At 36.8% G+C, this 20,607-nt stretch overlaps 1 long non-coding RNA gene across 1 annotated transcript; it reads left to right on the top strand.

The window, feature by feature from the left end:
- Nucleotides 1-4,462: 4,462 nt before the first annotated feature.
- LOC113091240 (uncharacterized) lies at nucleotides 4,463-5,730 on the top strand. The gene is made up of 3 exons (XR_003287317.1): nucleotides 4,463-4,575; nucleotides 5,338-5,377; nucleotides 5,636-5,730. It is a non-coding gene; the product is annotated as an uncharacterized LOC113091240 (long non-coding RNA).
- Nucleotides 5,731-20,607: the final 14,877 nt, after the last annotated feature.

Here is a 20,607-nt window from a genome sequence, read left to right as displayed (position 1 = left end):
AGTCTCTTTCAAAATTTGATTTCTTTGATATAATAATGCTTTACAAATACATAATGGCCAAAAGAAAACTATATCCAAAGTTCAAAATAAAAATTAAAGTGTCCATCTAAAGGAAACATGAAACATCAGTAAACAGTCCACTTCTGTGAATATTTATTTTCTTAAGGGAATCTAACATGTCTTCATTTTTTCCTGTCGGGTCATGAATGCTTACATGTACCATTTGGTACAAAAATACAATGAGCATTCAAAAAAAAAGGCTGTGTACATCGAATCATACGAACTGAGCAGCATCTGGCAATACAAAAGGGCAAAGGTCAAGGTTGGTACACAACTTTTTACAAACTGCAATATAAATGTGATTAACACAGATTTAACTTCTGTAGTGATCTTCACACAAACATGCAAGAGATCCGCACTTGTTCAGATTCAGCCAAAATGGCTTATTTTATTTATTGTTCAGAGGCAGAGGTCACAAAAATTTGTGCAAAAATGTGCAAATGTGCAGAACGTTTTCAGGTATTAAACCTTCATCAGTGCCATGTTCTACCAAGCACCACCTACGCTCATTATTATTTATTACTGTAATACACCCAATGTCACAAATACAAAAAACATCTTTCAAAAATATATATAAATATATATCTCAAACATATATATATAAAAATACCAAATACATTCGCAAATCATCCAAAATGATCCATGATAAAATATACATATAGATTTATACCAATAAAACAATCTCACAAAAGTTTTAAACATCAGTTTTCATACACAACCAATAGACATCATACCGAAATACTTGTTAGGGTCCCCCATATATGCTTAAATTATTATGAAATATATTCCAAAGATAAATCTTCATGTTAACTTTTGAGATGAAAAAAATCCCAAATAATAGTGAATTAAGTGTTGAATTTATTTTGACTGAAATTTCAGATGGATCCAAACCTATACAAATATATCTTTGGAGTCATTAGCGAGCATCAGCACTGGACTCTGACGGTACTGTTTATGTGTTTTATAAGTGTTTATAAGCTTATATCTTAGATATCTTTTTTTTTTTCATGTGGTTGGGTACAATAGTTTTTTGCCGTTTAAGGTTTTTTTGTAATCACTGCAATATCTTAATTATTTAGATTATGATTCCACAAGAGAAGAGGGCTCTGTATCTGGATCCTCTAGGGGAGACCAAAACAAACATTCAAAAGTGTCTGAATGTGACAAGGTAAATCAACAGTTTAAACAGTCTTCTAAAATTCTAAAGGTGTTTCTTAATATTCCATTTAATTTAATAAATTCAAGATTCAAGATTTTCATTATCATATGTACCCATGTACAATGAAATTATTATTTTGTTTTTACCACATAATAATAAATCAAATTTTTTACAGGTCCTTCATGAGACAGAAGGGCTGCAACTTGCCCAAATGGGCATGTGACAGTTTACCACATTCAATGGCAATTCCTGTGGGCCTTTTGTCCTGAAAGTACGTTTAATGGATAATAATGCCAAGTCTGACTTTGTTTTCTTAGTGTAACACCAGAGGTAAACAATTGAGATGGTCATCTTGGATTGTAGATGGATATTTATGATCCTGTTTTTTACTTATAAAAATATTGAAGTTAATGGTGACTTCCACTGAAAACAACTCAGGGAGATAGGAAGAGTGTTACTGCTTACAATGTTAGTTAAGGAGGACTTTATAGTAGTGTCTAGCAGTGACATGATTGTTTAGAATTCCCTCACCCGTATTTTATTAAAGAACAACAGCTTTAAAACATCATCAAGAGAAAATTAAAGAGATAAAGAAAAATAGATATATAAATAGAAAATTGTCATATGCAGGGAACTATGCATTAGAACAAATCTGACAACCTCTTGGCAATTCCTGTTACAATATTTTGTGGTGTTTGATAATGTGAAATTTAAGTTAGCTGAATTGGTAATTTGGAGGAATGCCTTTCAGCCTGCTGTCCACAACAAATGCAACCTGCATTGCAACATAACTATTTATATAGCAACCCATTGCTGTAACTTATTGCAATAACACATTGTTTGCATTACAACCATATAATTCTCAAGTACAAAATCACTTTTCTTTTTTAGTTTGCAGAATGTTTCCTAAATGATGAGCCGCTTCAGTTTTCCACATCTGAACAAGGTGTGGCTGAACTAAGAATGACTATAGCTGCTTGTCTCCTGCAGAACACGGGTAAGTTTGGGATACTAGCGCTGGTTTAAAATTAAACTTTTTCAAATATTCATTTATTCTTTTGTACCCTAACCTTTTATCAGTATTTGTTAAAATGTAATGTATTTGCTTGTAAATACTTGTGATGTTTAAAGAACTTGCCTTAAGATAACTTTATTCTGTGTTCTGTCCTGTCACTTCTCTATCCGGCTAGACAGACAGTGAACAGGCCAGATGTTGATTCATGGCTTTTAATCCTCCATTAGGTTTCATGAATGTTTTCTTGTTAACTTTAACATTGTAAAACTGTAAACAGACATAGGAAATACAGCAATCAGAATTGTACATATTCAAAGTGCAGTTGACTGAACAGTATTTACTGACTAACTAAAGCATTCAAATCAAACATTAAATCAAAACATTAAACGTTACATTTCCGTGCATTTGTTAATTATATTCCTTGTTTAAGGTAATGTCTTGTACTCACGGAATTCACATAAGCCTAATAAACATAACAAAAGATCGCTAGCATACAGGACTGACTGTTAATACTCACAACTTTGCACGTCACTTCACATTTAGTTTTTAGCAACATCTTAAACCTACTAAACATCATATTTATATAATAAATAATAGGGACTTACAGCCTTATGTGGGCCACGACCTAACTGTACGCGCAGCACTTCAGCCATGACACTTCACAATGAACTCAACGCAACAATATGAAAGTTACCATACACAGTCCTCGCCACAAGAGGGCGCTTAAAGGTCAACATATAAACAAACCAAACATTCCTTCTTATTACACTGAGCCATTACATTCTGCCTTGGCATATTTGACTAGCTGACCTTAAGGACCTCTGCCATCTGTGTGGGGATAGAAACAGTGGTACTGGGTAAGCATTTCAAAAGAGAATGTTGTGTTTTATCAAATCTTTTATGAAATTACCAAATTAATTGAAGCTGATATAATGTTCATTTAAATATAGTTTGAAATGAATTACAGAAATACCTATGCTTACCTTCAATATTTGTTTGTCAACATGTTTAGATTGGCTGTGATGTGTGCCCACGTTGGTTTCACTGCAGCTGTGTCCAACGCACAAGGAAACACAAAAGTAACATCTGCCCCGTTTGTGAGCCTTGATGTGCACATTCTCCTGATGATTTATTTATTTAAGTGTTTAAGAGTTTATTTCTTTTAGTTTTATTTGAAAATATTATGTTTGCTTATTGTAATTTCTATGTGATTCTAACACCATTTAAACTGTAAATAAAACACTCAATTGATGATTTTCCCATCTCATGTTATTCAAAACAGAACTGTGGAATTATTATAAAAATATGGAAAAGTGGTAACTTATTAGGATAATGCCAACAGATGAGTAACATGACGTGAATTGGGGTTGTGTAAATGGTTCTGTGATGGAAAGTATCAGTGTAACTAGCAAATATAAAAGCATTTCCTGAAATCCATTCTAAATAGTTAAAAATGATTCAAGGGTCATCAGGACACTACAGTCTAAAGGCAGAAGTAGAAGAAAGACCTTTATTGCCAAATATGTTTTCACAGAAAAATAATTTCTTGTAACAGAAGGAGCTCTCACAAGAAACAACAACAGCATTACACTGAACCAGAAAAGATAGTATGTACATTGTTGAATGCACATGTGTGCTTCATACAGAATAACAGAATATAATTTACATGAAATACATCATACTTGACAGCATATTTGTCAACTGCCGAATTTATAAATAACCTCATTCTGGAGACACATCTCATCCTGTAGAATATCTGCAAAAAAGCACAAGTGATTAAATTCAATAATTACCATTTAATATAGGGGAGTATGATTTTGGCAGCACTGCCAAATTTATACTCCCCCCACTAATATCAAGTTTACTGGATTAGAGAACCATAAAACTCATTCTGGAGACGCATCTCATCCTGTAGAATATCTGAAAAAAAGCACAAGTGATTATATTCAATAATTACCATTTAATATAGGGGAGTATGATTTTAGACGGTGGGCCGAGGGTCCGTATCTGCTTTACTTTTCGAGATGAATGATCCCTATGGAGGGAGAACCTGGATTTGTAAAGTTGGGACGGTTGTTTTATTCTCAACGATATGAAATGTGTTGCCACTCCCATTTATTGCACATTTTCCCCGAAATCATAATGCACGATCGGTAAATATGCAGGCAAACGCGGTTGCCTACTATATTAGTTGAGCCAATCGCGCGGCAAGATACTGACATGGGATTATTACTATCCAATCAGATGTAGTTTATTTAGAACAGCTGTTACACGAATGATTTAGCTATCAGACACGAGCACCAGCAGCGCATTGATCGTCAAGGACATTCTTTGTGTGATTGTAAGTATTCATTTAATTAGAATATATTTATATAAAATGTTTGTTTTGTACACTGTGTTGTTCAAACGTGTGTAAGCGTCTCGTAAGTGTCGTTTTAAGTAGGGTAACATTTCAGCTGGCGAACTAGCAATAGCCAGAGCCATTTAGAATATCGTATTTAACGGCTCTGGCAGTAAATAGCATCATGCAATTACATATTTGATTTGGTTTAAACATTACATTCTAACGGTGACACTTCGTCCAACTCGCATAGACTACAGCTCCACTGTATGTTGGTGGATAATTACCTTAGACTCAAGGCGAACATGAACCCGTTGATGTTTAAGACATATATTTAAATACCAGTTAAATCTGACATAACGTTATAGAGTCAGTATCCTAATATTCTAATCAATATTCAAACCGGAGAGCTAAGAACTCTAACGTTAGTTAGAACTGTATGTATTAGAAATAAGATTATCACTATCAAAGAATATAAACTGCATGTAAAACAAACAACGTTATAAGTATAACTATCAAAAAACATAGACTATCAAACAAAGTAGAGTTATAATATACGTAAACCTGTCATACAGATTTACTTCTGCAAGAGTAGCAAACACACATCTCCCCACATGTGTACATGCATACACACATGTGCCCTAGTCATCTTCAAGTGACTTATGGTCAAAGTTTAAACACTGACAGAGGTTTGTACATGGCAGCTCATGCAGTTTACATGTGCATCTACCTTTAACACAATTCGTTTTTTTAAATGAGCAGTGCACAAGTTCCAGTATGACAGATTGTCCACATATACAAGGTAGGTTGTGGATGCCTCCAGGAATTTAAAGAAGGGATGAGACTTGTGAAGTCTTGATTTTAGTGAGTGTGCCATATAAGCTGTAATGTTCACTCCCTCTGTTTCTTCCACAGATTTTTTTAAAAGCAAATTCAGCTTTGACAGTCGAAGTACTTTGCGTTGTTTTAACAGCCTCTCCTCAATGATTGTTTTGCAGAAGTGCTTCTATCCATTTTCATATATGTTTGTTTCTGTTCTCTCAATTTTGTGTGTGGTCAGATACCGGGTATAATCTCGATAGCAAGTGAAGTGATACCGTGCTTCACTAGCCACCAAGTCCCTGTCTTGGATATGGAGAAGGAGAGACTCGTCCCTTTTCCATTCAGCAGCGAGTAGCAATTTCCCGACATGGAGTGTTTCACACTGTTAGCTTTTCTTTTAACCTTTTCCTGCTGTTTGACTGAACCTTGTACTTCTCATGTTTGCATATAATGCATTGTACTGGAAGCAGGTGTGGGGCCCGCTTGGACGTGCAGGAATCACGGGCGTAAGATCTCAGAGCCCGTGTTTTAACTGGAGTTGCCTCACCATCCTCTGTCTCTACCACTAAAAGTGCAAAACAATAGATTTAGGTTCTGCACCCTTCCCCACATCACTGATTAAAGAAAAAATGGTGTGTAAGTTTCAGCAGGGTATATTGGTTCCACCTGTTCCCTTAACACGGTAATAAACCTGTTTCACAGCTTTCAGGTGTCCGTCCTTGATGTTAATGAGGCCATAATAGGAAGGGTTCATTTTTGCAGGGTGTTTTTATTATATGAGTTAATTCATTGTGTAGCTATATTAAGTTAACTCAAATCTAAACTCCCTGAAGTCATATCTTTCTTTTTTCTATCTATCCTTCTTTCTAGATTTCTTTCTAACCTTTTCTTTTTCTTTTTTTTCTTATCTATTTATTTTTTTCTTTCTACCTGTCTATTGAACTTTATTGCCTTAACTTTCAGGCTAGGCTTTAAGCCAACTTAAAAGTTTGCCAAAACATTTCATGTAGTTTTTTGTACTAATCTTATGTTGTTACTGCAACTACACTGCACATATCTGTATGTGTTGTTCATACTGTATATCTATTCTGCTCTTATATATAATATTTAATTTATATTAGTGTAAATACTACTTTCTTAACTGTATATTACTGTCCATTCTGCACTGTACAGGTCAAAAGTTTAGAAAATATTACGATTTTTAATGTTTTTGAAAGAAGTCTCTTCTACTCAAGCCTGAATAAATGAGTAGAAATGTGTGTGTATATATATATATATATATATATATATATATATATATATATATATATATATATTTATTTATTTATTCTACTCATTTATTCAGGCTGTCTAATATATTTGATGAATAAAAGACTAAAAAGAAAAAAAAATCAACACTTTTTATCAATTTAACATATCCTTGCTGAATAAAAGTATTGATTTAATTTAAAAAATAAAAATAAAAAATTACTGTCCCGTAGTGTATATTGTTGTTACAAAATATTTGTATTTTAAAAACATAGCTGCTGCTGCTTTTTTTGTTCTGTTTTACTTTTTATTCATCAAAGTATCCTTAAAAAGTATCACATGTTCTGAAAAAATATTAAGCAGCAGAACTGTTTCCAACTTTGATAATGAATCATCATTAGAATGATTTCTAAAGGATTGTGTGATAATGATCCTAAAAGTTCAGCTTTGCATCACAAAAATAAATGATAATTTAAAGTATAATAAATTAAAAATCAATTATTTTAATTGTAATAATATAATCACAATATTACATTTCCCCCCCTGTATTTTAGATAAAATAAATGCAGGCTTGATTTTTAAAAAAAAATAGTACCGTTTCCAAACTTTTGACCTGTACTGTATGTCCAATAATGCACTGCCTGTCTATACAATATAATACCAACCTTCCTTTGCAGTTTCTTCAACTGATACTGCCTTCTCTCTTCTCCTTTGTGCTCGCTTTATCTTCGTAATATTTGTCAAATGACTGTAGCACTCCCTGTGGTAGCCAGTGTTAGCTGGTTTGACTAACTGGTTTATAGGTTCCTGGCTTTGTAACTTGTATGCCTGTACTGTCTCTTCTGCAATGATACCTTCTATGCCCTCAAGGTCTTTCCACAGAAACACTGATTTAATAAATTTCTCCCAACTTATGTCTGTGAAGGGAATGGTGGGTCCACCACTTCCCTCAAATATATGCATACAGCACTTCATGTTTTTTCATTTCATCCAAGTAAACATGGGCAGGAAAAAAAGTATTGTCTGTCTCATTTTTTTCATGACGCTGTTTCCAAGCAATACCATTATGTCAAATGTGTTAAATCAGAAGGGTGTATTTATTAAAGATTACAAAGAAATGACAGGATATCGTAAAACGTAACCTCTACATTATAATTTTGTGTCAAACTGAATATGTAGCAAAATTAGGTAAAATAGTTCTGATCTTAAATAGTACAATCTTAAATCCTGCGATTGTTAAAAATCCAGTGCGTTCACAAACGCATCACCGACACTTTCCACGCACGCTATTGGCTGAAGGCAACAAATATGTCATGAAGGACGGACCCCGCACGTAGCTGCTTGCTCTATTCGCCGGTAAAATAACCTGGAGAAAATTACAGATATTATAGTAATGTGCAAAGTGTTTGAGTGGCAACAATTTTTATTTGCTTTGTTGAAAAGCGTAGCGGTTACATATAAAAAACTGGGTTATCCCTCGCCACAGATCGTTTGAAAACACGAAATCTCCCCTCGGTCCACCGTCTATTTTGGCAGCACTGTCCTTTTAACATCGTGCCAACAACATAACATGAATAACGTCCTCTCTGCCCCGTAACCCACTTTTTTCACTGATTATGGTCACTATGGTGACGTTTAAACATGCCTAAAAAAATAAGATGCACCACAAAAACGAATATAAACAGAAACGCTGCAGAGTAGCACAGTACCTGCGTGACTCGCAATAGATGTAAACAGAGAGAATTAGCTCTGGCTACAATGTTCTTCCGGCAGACGCGAGCACCAAAAGTTACCCACTGCAGCTTTAATGTAAATTATTTATTCCTTCTTGTGCGGCCTGGTACCAAATGACACACGGAACGGTACCGGTCCACGGCCCGGGGGTTGGGGACCACTGCTTTACAGCATCCTGTCATAACAGCAGCAATATCTGTGCAGACTGCTAAAAGTTTTCTTCCATCTAAATTATTCTCTATTAGCAGTTATTTCACACCCTCAGCAATGGTGTCTGCTTTTACATTCATAAATTCAGAGTTTCTGAACAACTATGTTTGAATTTTGTTGTTTTCAAAGTACCTTACATATGTAATCAGTCGTTTGCTGTTGCTAATTTCAGTGGACTTATCCAGAATTCAAGAAAATACTGCACCTTTAAGGACAGGCTTGCCAATGCCATCAACAAGTATTACTTACCTATAAGGCCCTCATTACTTACCTATGAGGCCCTAAATGGTTTAGCTCCTGCGTACCACAAAACGCTGGACTGTTTGTAGTTCCTAATATAGCAAAGTCCACTAACCTCCTGAGACCCTGCGACCTCATTTGAGGACATTACATTTTTGCCTCTTGACACAATGATAGTAAATTTTGTAAATCTTAGACCTGTTGGCCACTTTTAAGGACACTGCCCACACCATCTTGTGGTGATCTCACAATATTACACCACTGTCAGTAAGAACGAAATGGTTGGAATATGAGCAAAAAACTTCTACCCCAGTTCCCGAAAGAAAAATGACCCAGGTAAAAAAATCTATTCAAATTATATGAATGAAACTAATGTATTTATGTACAATACTGCCTCGATCATCATATGGGGATTAAAATTTGACATTTTAGTAATAGTAGCACTCTAGGACATCAGTAAATGTGAAGCACTTGGGACTAGACATTGGGACTATATAACGTTATTTTTCAAGGTGAATCATGCTAGAATCCTGGCAAGGCAAGGCAAGGCAAGTTTATTTATATAGCACATTTCGTACACAATGGTAATTCAAAGTGCTTTACATAAAAGAAAGTAAAATAATCATGAAGAAAAATAATAACAAAATAAAACAAGCAATTTTAAAACCTTTAAAATGATTAAAACATTTAAAAACAGTTAAAAAATGATTTTACATAAAAAATAATAATAATAATAATAATAAAACAGTGAAAATATAGTGCAATCAGTTCGGACATTGCACAGTGCTCATTCAACAAATGCACAGCTAAAAAGATGCGTTTTGAGTCTAGATTTAAATGTGACTAGTGTTTTAGCACATCTGATCTCTTCTGGAATCTGATTCCAACTGCGGGCAACATAGTAACTAAAGGCAGACTCCCCTTGTTTTGTGTGAACCCTTGGTATTTCTAACTGACTTGATCCTAGTGATCTGAGTGCTCTGTTAGGTTTATATTCAATGAGCATATCTCCAATATATTTCGGTCCTTGGTCATTTAGTGACTTATATACGAGTAAAAGTACTTTAAAATCAATCCTAAATGTGACTGGAAGCCAGTGTAAGGACTTGAGGACTGGTGTGATATGCTCAGATTTTCTGGTTCTAGTCAGAATCCTGGTAGCAGCGTTCTGGATGAGCTGCAGCTGTCTAATGGTCTTTTTGGGAAGGCCAGTGAGGAGCCCATTACAATAGTCCACCCTGATGGTGATAAAGGCATGAACAAGTTTCTCCAAGTCTTGACTGGAAACAAAACATCTAATTCTTGCGATGTTTTTTAAATGATAGTATGCTGATTTAGTTACTGCTTTGACATGACTACTGAAACTAAGGTCTGTCTCCAGAATCACACCAAGATTCCTGACTTGATTTTTAGTTGTTTGACCCCTAGAGTCAAGGTATGCATTCACCTTGAACACTTCATCTTTGTTTCCAAATGCAATGACTTCAGTTTTTTCCTTGTTTAACTAAAGAAAGTTCTGGCACATCCAACTATTAATTTCATCAATGCATTGGCAGAGAGAGTCAATGGGGCTGTAGTCATTTGGAGATAAGGCTAGGTAAATCTGGGTATCATCAGCATAGCTGTGATAGGCAATTTTGTCCTTTCTCATTATTTGACTGTGGAAGCATATACAGGCTAAACAAGAGCGGTGCAAGAATTGACCCTTGTGGGACTCCGCATGTCATGGACGTCCACTTAGACTTATGCTCTCCTAGACTCACATAATAGCCTCTCCCTTCTAAGTATGATCTGAACCATTTGAGTACCATCCCAGAAAGCCAGACCCAGTTTTCCAGTCTCTCTAGTAGTATGTTATGATCGACAGTGTCAAACGCAGCACTGAGATCTAGCAATACCAGCACCGATATTGTGAGTCACAATTTAAGCGAATATCATTTATTATCTTAATGAGTGCTGTCTCTGTGCTGTGATGTGGTCGAAAACCAGATTGAAAATTGTCCAGGTATCCATTTGAGTTTAAGTATTTGTTCAGCTGATTAAAAACTACCTTTTCTATAATTTTGCCTATAAAAGGAAGATTACATATTGGTCAAAAATTGCTCAAAATTGTGTTATCAAGATTGCTCTTTTTCAGGAGGGGCTTTACAACTGCAGTTTTTAGGGAGTTTGGAAATGTCCCAGAAAGAAGTGAGGCATTCACCACTTCTAAGAGATCTGCTTTCAAGCAGTCAAGCACACTTTTGAAAAAAGATGTGGGAAGTGTGTCAAGACAACAGGTTGATGATTTTAGTTGCTACACTATGTCTTCCAGAATTTTGCTATCAATTGTTTCAAAAATAGACATAGTATCTTTTTAATATATTTGACTGAATCTGTCTGACCTCTGCATTACTTGAGGATGTGCTAATCACCTTCCTGATATCTATGATCTTCTCAGAAAAGAAAGAAGCAAACTAATTGCATTTGCTGTCTGATAGCATATCTGGGAATCTGACTTGGGGGGGGGGGGGTTGTCAGTCTCTCAACAGTGGCAAAAAGAGTATGAGTGTTATTTAAGTTACTGTTTATAAGGTTTGAGAAGAAGTTCTGTCTAGCTGTGGCTAGTTTCACATTAAAAGCATGAAGTCTTTATAGATGCTATAGTGAATTTCAAGTTTCGTCTTCCTCCACATCCGCTCTGCTTTTCTGCATTGTCTTTTCATAGTCTGAACTGCTGTTGATCTCCTCCAAACTGATTTCTGTCTGTTTGTTTTCTTACTATTATTGGTGCAATATCATCAATAACATTCTTAACTTTTGAGTTGAAGGAATCAAAGAGAATATCAACAGAGTCTGCAGAAATGCTTGGTGTTAAAGATATAGCCTCCATAAATAGTACTCTTGTGTTCTCGTTTATGCATCTCCTTCTGACAGAGACAGATCTAGATTCAGTGGTAGCAGAGATCAATATATCAAAGAAAAGACAGAAGTGATCAGATAGTGCTATGTCCTTAGTAACAATGGATGAAATGTTTAGACCCCTACTGATGATTAGATCCAGAGTGTGTCCACCTTTGTGTGTGGGTCCATGCATATGCTGAGTCAAGTCAAAAGTGTTTAAAACCGTTATTATTTCTTTTGTAGTTTTGTTTTTTGCATTATCTATGTGAATATTAAAATCCCCTGCAATTGCAAAACAGTCAAACTCTGAGGAAATTATTGATAACATTTCTGTGACCTCTTCAACAAAGGCTGGAGAGTATTTTGGAGGCCTGTAAATAATAATAAACAGAATGCGTGGAGCACCTTTCAGCACAATCCCTAGATATTCGAAAGACAAGTACTGACCAAATGACACTTGCTTGCATTGATAGACATCTTTAAATAGAGCAGCTACACCCCCACCTCTCCTAACAGTCCTGCAAACACTCATGTAAGTGAAGTTAGGAGGGGCTGCTTCATTTAGGATTGTTGCACTGCAGCTGTCTTCTAGCCATGTTTTATTTAGAAACATAAAATCCAGATTGTTTGTGGTTATAAAGTCATTGATTAGAAATGATTTATTTTTTAGTGAGCAGATGTTTAAAAGTGCTAGCTTGATGGCAGTGCTTTGTGTCTTTACATCAATCTTAGTTTGATGCATAATAGGCCGCAGATTAGATGAGTTTGCCCTTCGGCTTGAGATGCCCTTAGACTTTCTATCACGTGATAAAACTGAAATAGAGAAAGCTACAGGCACACTGGGTTCCCGCTTGTTCAGTAGGCATTTGTCAATGTTGCTGCTATTATAGCGGGGACCCGACACATATCACTGAGAGCTGCTATCAGTTGTTTTTGGTTCACCTTCAGCAGATAGAGGGTTTGGGCCCTGGTGTTGTGGCAGCGGTCGGAGAGCTCTCATAGGAACAGGGCCCACAGGCTTTGGTGGTTGGGGGGCCCTCCGTTTTTTAGTTGATATCTGCGGGCTAGCAGCGAATGAGTGGGAGAGTTTAGTCCCAACATACACCAATTCCTCCATTTTCTGTGAGAAGCACAGAAGTGGAGATGCTGGAGAGAGGGATAATGTGTCTGGTGAGATGGGCTGTGTCTCTGGTGTTTCCGGTGGCTCTGATGTGTTGTCCTGGCTTCCCTGGCTGTTTTCCAGAAAGTCATACTTGGGTGGTGAATCTTGTAGCTATTTTGATACATCACAGTCAGCCTGTGAGGAGCTCTGTTGGTAGGGCTCAGCAGGGATAGTGTCTATCAGCAGTGATTGTTTTGGCTGCGTGGTGTTATCAGTGTCCTAGTGGGATATGTTAACCACATGATGACTCGGACCCGGTGTGTGTGTGCTGAATGGATTGACACACTCTGCTGAAGGATGGCGAAGGGAGAAGAAGATATTGTCCTTAAACACTCTTGCACCAAGTTTGTTTGGGTGGAGGCCATCCGGTTTAAAAAATTGTCTATAGCCCCAGAAAAGACTGAAGTTGTCGATGAAATTTACTCCTTTTGTATTACAAGATTTTTGTAGCCATGTGTTCAGCCCAAGCAACCGTGAAAACATATTTGTTCCCCTTGCTGGGAGTGGTCCACTGATGAACGACTGAACTTTGAGTCTTTGAAGTGTATCAAAGAGTTCAATGAAGTCCTTAAGGAGTTCTGACTGCTCTTTCCGAATATCATTCTTCCCCACATGGATGATGATTCGATTTGCAGTCTTGTGCTTCATCAGAATGTTCTGAAGTTCCTTGTTCACATCAGAGACCGTTGCTTGAGGAAGGCAGCATGCTGGCTGATCAGATCCATGTTTAAATACATTTGGGGATTCCTCACCCACATTTATTAATGCTTGAAATCTGTTCTCCAGATGTATAGGGGTGGTAGAATACCGGTATTTACAAGCCTTGTCATAGTCGAATCTGGGGTAGAGGAAGCTATGGCAGCAATACGAGAAACTCGTGACAATCTGATATATCGTGTTCCTTTGGTTCTTGCTCCCTGTTTGTGCCAACGATTAGTCTGGCGATCAGTTTCGGATTGTTCCTCTACACTTGGTGTAAACTGTTGAGATTCAGAAGATTCATGGGAGTCACCGGCTGTTTGCTGAGGGGGTCCATGACGACGGTCTGCTAAGTGTTCCGTCTGTTTTGGAAGTCCAGAAAGGAACTTTGTTTCAAGAATCACAATCCTTTGTAGAAGTTTGCAGCAGTTCATGCAACAAGTAGATCCAACAGGAGGCATTTTCTCTCTCTTCTGTTTGGTAGGCAGTTGTTTTCCAGTCTCCAGAATGTAAGCTGTTCGCAGTGGGAGACAAAGTCTTCTTTTTGTAGTATTATTCCAGTCCCAGTGTTTTTAGTCTTAGCGTTTGTGCCAAAAATCTGTTGTTTGAGCACTGTGCTGATCTGCTGAAGTAAAAATCTTAGAAAAATCAGAGAAAAGTACAGAAATAAGAAGCAAAGCGCAGAGCAGTAAGCTAGAACGTCCGAACGGTAGCAAAGCCGGAAGCAGCCGGTAGCAAAGCCGGAAGCAGGTAAATCATTCTAGTAAATATCAGATATCGGCAGATGGGCCTACTCAAACCCCAGCTGGATCTCTATTTTTTTTTACGTTATTACAGTGGAACTTTCATTGTCAAGAGCAGAACAATTGCTCATGGCAATTGCAAACAACTCTGAGGTGGAGGACATCTCAGATGGGGAAGTTAATGATCTTGCTGTGGATGAAGTCATTTTACAAGATGTTGACCTTATTGATGAACATCCTGATTTTTCACCACCTGATTCATCAGGAGATGATTCCGGTGAAGAGTACACACCACCTGATGCAGCTGAAGATACTGACTCTGAAAATGAAAGTGAGCCAAATCATACACAAGTGCACAGACGTGGATGTACACAACAGCGTGTTGAGGGTGATGAGCTTGATTAGGAAGATCAGAGACATGGAGAGCCCAGACCAGAACCAAGGAATGCTGGACGTGGAGAACGCTGGAGGTCTGCTCCATTTAGACCAAATTTGATCCAGTTTCAGGATGGAGATGATGGACTGAAAGATGTGCAAACAGGTTGGCAGCCACTGGATTATGTGGAGCAGTACATTGACTCTGATGAAACTCATTGCTGACTGCACAAATTCCATGTCACTGGGTAAAAGTGGGAGATCTCTCTCCACTTCGGTAGATGAGATTTATCACTTTTTTGGAGCAGCAATCTTGATGTCTTGCATGCCTTATCCACAGATAAGGATGTTTTGGTCCAATGCCCTACAAATCCACAACACAATGTCACGTGATCGCTTCTTCAAACTTAGGAGCCATCTGAAAGTAGTTATTGACTATGATGTATCAGAAGATAAGAGGGAAACCAACAAATTCTGGAAGGTGAGGCCTTTTATGGACTGTATACTTACCGGCTGCCACCTTCAGGTTCGTGCAGAATGCGTCTCAATAGTTGAGCAGATGATCACATTTACAGGGGCCTGTCCATTCCGACAATACGTGCCACTAAAGCCAAATCCAGTGGGAATGAAGAACTTTGTGCTGGCACCTGTGGATGGACTCATGCTAGACTTTGAAGTCTATAAAGCTTCAAAAACTCTTGCTTCGAAGGTTCAGGTCTGGGTCTAGGAACACTAGTCATCAAACGTCTCTCTGAAACCCTCACTGCTGGCACACAAGTGTATTGTGATCGCTTCTCTTCCACCATACAAGCAGTTGACCACATGCTGAAGGATGATATTTATCTTACTGGTACAGTGATGAAGGGCTAAGTCAAACAAGCAATGATCAAGTTACCCAATGACAAAACCCTGAAACACCAAGGGAGAGGTGCCGTCTCCACAGTAACCAGGGCAGATGGGAAACTATGTGTGGTCAAGTGGTACGACAACAAGCCAGTTGTGATGCTCTCTACTGTTCACTCAGAGCAGCCAGAAGATACTTGCCAGTGGTGGTCCAAGAAGGGAAAAAAGTATGTGACCATGACAAGACCAAGCATTGTGCGCGAGAACAACTCAAAGATGTGAGGTGTAGACATGTCAGATAGAATGATAAGTTACTACCGAATGTCTGTGCGGACAAAGTAGTGAAAAATTTGCATGCTGATGCATTTTATGGATCTTGCCCTTACCAACAGCTGGCTGCTGAGATAACCAGGAAAATGTCACCCCAAGTAAATCTATCATTAAGTTTTTTGAGTTTCGCATGGTAGTGGCCATGTTTCAGGCTGTTTACATTATGTAGGCTTTACACTCTGATGTTTACATTTTCAAATAAACTATGAAAATGTGTCAAATTAACTTTTTGTACCAATGGAGTCTGTGTGTGTCATACAGTAAGATAGAATTTTGAATTTTGACTAATTAGGACCTTCTGGCCCCAACAGCAAATAATATTTCAAAAAGTTATGATAGACCCACTGTCCTCACATTACGACATCTTTTTCTGCAAAAACTACTTCCTGTACATAAACAAATTTTAGGTCTTATACTTGTGTCCTACATATCCCAAATAGCAAGAACAATTATAAAATGCACACCAGGCAAACTCTCGGGTCTCAGGAGGTTAAAAGAGGTAGAGCTTTCTCACATTTGGCTCTCAAACTCTGAAATAGCCTTCCTGATAATGTTCGGGTTTCAGACACACTCTCTTTGTTTAAATCTAGATTAAAAACGCATATCTTTCGCCAAGCATTCGAATAATGTATCTCTTAAATTGTGAGTGTAGTTGGATCTGATCAAATGTGCATTTTTATTCATTAGCTTGGGTTAAACTAGTTTTACTTTGTTGGATCAGCAGCTATGCTAATGATGTCTCTATTTTGTTTCTATGTTTTGACACGGGATTTATGTAACTAGGATTTACACAAGCTCCAGTCTGGATCCAGAACACCTGAGAAGAGATGATGCTGACCCTCAGAGGACCACAGATGATGCTAACCCTGAATCAACAAACAGAACTAACAATTATTGTTACATGTGTGACTGCATCATATGAAAATTCATCGTCTTGCTGACTACGTCTTGTATTATTTTTTTCTAAAAATCCTGTCAGATGCGCACAAACTGACAGTCACTATACTATACACCACTATAAGCTACTACTAAATATTGTAGAAACATAATTTTCTGTAAAGTTGCTTTGTAATGATTTGTATTGTAAAAAGTGCTATACAAATAAACTTGAATTGAATTGAAAAGTATACTTGCAATAGCCTGTTGCATTTCTGACAGTGCTCTGTCTTTAAAGGGATACTCCACCCCAAAATTTTGTCATGAATCATTTTCCAAACCCATAAAAACTATTGATATTTTGGATGAAAACTGGGAGGCTTGTGACTGTCCCATAGGGTGCCAAGTAAGCTACACCGTCAAAGTCCAGAAAAGTATGAAAAATTGTCATCAGAATAGTCCGTCTGCCATCAGTGTTCAACCCTAACCGTAAAGTGAAGAAAACAAAAATAATGACTTTAACAAATGTTTTGTCAACAACTGCCTGTGTTCTTCCGCGTCAGCTGTGCCACAAAGATGCACTGTTTTATTTCAAATCAAAGCATAAATACACATAAAAACAGTGCATCCTTGGGGTGCTATCCCCTTAAGATAGCTTCCATAGCTTGAGTGTTGTGATCAGAAGGAGTATCTATGATTAAATCATCTTTACTTACCCATAAAGTGCTTAAAACAGTAGAACTAACAGTCATATGACAAACCAGTGACCAGCTTAGTATAACCAATTATAATGAAGGAGACTTGAGTGACACTGATTTTTACTGAACTACCAGGTATAAATGTGCATGTACAGTAGGTAGACATCCTAATTGGGCTTTACCGCCGAGTGTACTGCTGCAGTGGTAACTGTAATTCAGTCGCGTGTTAAAATCATTTGTGAAACTACCGCCAGGTGACGCAAAGGGACGGATTGCGAAATGAATGTAATTGTAAGATGAAATAAAAGGAAGAAGCAAAACAACAAAAACATAATGAAATAACATTGTAACATCTTTAAAAAATATTCAAAGATTTACAGTGAGTTAATTTTAAAATGTAAGATAGTCTAAGGCTACAGTCTACTCATCAAAAATTAAAAGAAGACCTTTACATAAAGGATCATATGCATACTCTTGTTATTAAACAGTAAATAAATATAAGGCCCATGTATGTATATATGTATAAATATAAATATATATATATATAGACGAATAAAAACCAAAATATTTTCATTTCATTTTCATTTCGATTCATTCTTGGTTTAAAAGAAATCTTCAGGTTCCATATGCAGAGCGAAATGGGAACGGTCCAGCATTTAGCAATAATTATTATTAACTTTTTATTTTTTTTATTAAGTTTTTATTCTTGATTTTTTCAAACTACTAACACTATGCATTTTTTGAATGAATGAAATAAATTTAGTATTTTCTGTTTCTGCTGTTTGATCGCGCTGGTGTTTCATGCACATATTCACTGGAAACAGCAGTCGTTCACCAGACATTCAGCGTCAACACTGACATATTGTTAATTATGAATTTTTTCCATCGATACTGAAACATGCGTGAACAACAAAGCCTATTTTACCTCATGAATAATACTTAAGCTTCAAATGGGCAACATCACGGATATGGAAAGGGATTTCGCCCGAGTGAGAGAATGAGAAAGCCAAACTTACCTTATGCTTAGCTTTAAATTATTATTATTATTTTGTTTGTTAATAGCTAAGCCTATATTATTATATACTGCAATTATATTTATCCATTAGAATTCTATATTTTTAATTCTTGTTTAGTTCTGATATATTTGTTAAATTTAAAGGATTTGTTGTAAAGTGAAGGGAACTAAATATATCCTGTTGGTACATGATAACGTTATTAAGCCAGCCGTTATTATTTCTAAATGTAATAAAATGCAATTTATACATGAATTATATATATATATATATAAATACAGCAAACTAAATAGGTGATTAATCCGCTTAAATGAAACCTATACACAACTCATATATATTTTTTTCTCTCAAAAACTTAAGTAATTTTAGCGTGTTTAAAATTAAATAAATAAAGAAAACATGCAGCAAATGAAAAAGGGCGATTAAAATTTGTTACTCTGGGTTAACAGTAATTATAAGTATTATATACTTTAGAGCAGAGCCTGCATGGGCCTAATCTAGGCTATTTTTTGTTTTGTTTTGTTTTTCCATTGCATCTGACAATGACTTTGTTCATCGCATTCACTTTACGCGCTCTGGCGCAGATCCCCCTCTCGCGTTGCTCAGCTGTGGACGATTTAAAAATGTTTGATATAAAGGTTGCTGTTCCATTTTATACAGGAGTAAAAAAAATTTGTATTATATTGTTAGTTCTAATATCATTATAAACACAAGTTCATTTAGGCAATTTAACATGCACTGTGACATTTTATCCTTTTTAATTTATAAACTCCTTGATATTTTAAAGTTAGTATTTAAATTCAAGTAAAAAAAAATAGGTTTTAACTGCTAAATACCAACAACCATACTGCATGTGAATAAATAAAATGCATACTTTTCATAACATTTCATTATTCATAAAATGCATAACATTTCTGGTGTTTGGATTTGTACTTCAATATAATGATGTGACGAGTGGGGCGGGGCCGAGAGTCGTGGGAAAGAGCGAGGCCGGTGGAGTGATTGGAGATGAGGGACACCTGCCCGACCCACCGGTCTCGAGTCCCACGGAGGAGATGGAAGGATATAAAACTGGAGCGACGACAGTGGCCACGTCCTCCTGAGGTTTTGTGAAGTTTCAAAGGCCATATTGCTGCACTGGCCCGGTCCTGCAGATTTGCCTTATACAACGTTCGGAAGATTGGACCCTTCCGATCAGAGCAGGCCACACAACTCCTTGTCCAAGCTCTTTGTTTTCTCCAGACTGGACTACTGCTATGCCCCCTTGGCGGGTCTTCCGGCATGGACTATCAAGCCTCTGCAACTGATCCAGGATGCAGCAGCGAGAGTGGTCTTCAACGAGCCAAAGAAAGCCCACGTCACACCTCTCTTCATAATTTTGCACTCGCTACCAATAGCTGTTCGCATCAGATTCAAGGTACTGATGTTTGCCTATAAGATACAGTTGAAACCAGATATTTACATACACTTAAGATAAAAACACAAAAACTTTTATTTCTTTACTGTCATACATTAAATCAGAGTAAACTTTTTCTGTTTTAGATCAATAAATATAATTTTTTTTTGCATTTGCTAAATGTCAGAATTTAGCGAGGGAGTACTTTTATGTATTTTTTTTTATCATTTTCATCAAAATCAGAAGTATACATACACTAAGTTTAATGTGTCTTTAAACAAAAAAGAAAACTCCAGATGATACCATTCTGAGCTTAAGAAACTTCTGATAGGTTAATTGATTCCATTTTAGTTAATTGGTGGCACGCCTATGGATGCATATAAAGGCACACCTTAAACATAGAGCCTCTTTCTTTGACATCATGGGAAAATCAAGAGAAATCAACCAAGACATCAAGAAAAGAATTGTGGACCTCCACAAGTGTGGCTCATCCTTAGGTGCAATTTCCAGATGCCTGAAGGTCCCATGTTCATCTGTTCAGACAATAATACGCAAGTATAAAAAACATGGGAATGTACAACCATCATACTGCTCAGGAAGGAGACCGATTCTGAGTCCGAGAGAGGAACGTTTTTTGGTCTTCAACGCCTGCCCAATTAATACTAGCATTAGCCTAATGCGTTGTTTTGTCAAAGTTAACGCCCTGCTGGTCCAACGTAGCAGAAGACTGAAGTCTCTGTCTGCAGCCAAAGGATAGGTC

This window comes from Carassius auratus, unplaced genomic scaffold (genome assembly GCF_003368295.1).
Source record: "Carassius auratus strain Wakin unplaced genomic scaffold, ASM336829v1 scaf_tig00214145, whole genome shotgun sequence".
Lineage (NCBI taxonomy): Eukaryota > Metazoa > Chordata > Actinopteri > Cypriniformes > Cyprinidae > Carassius > Carassius auratus.
This window is presented reverse-complemented; position numbering and strand designations above follow the sequence as displayed.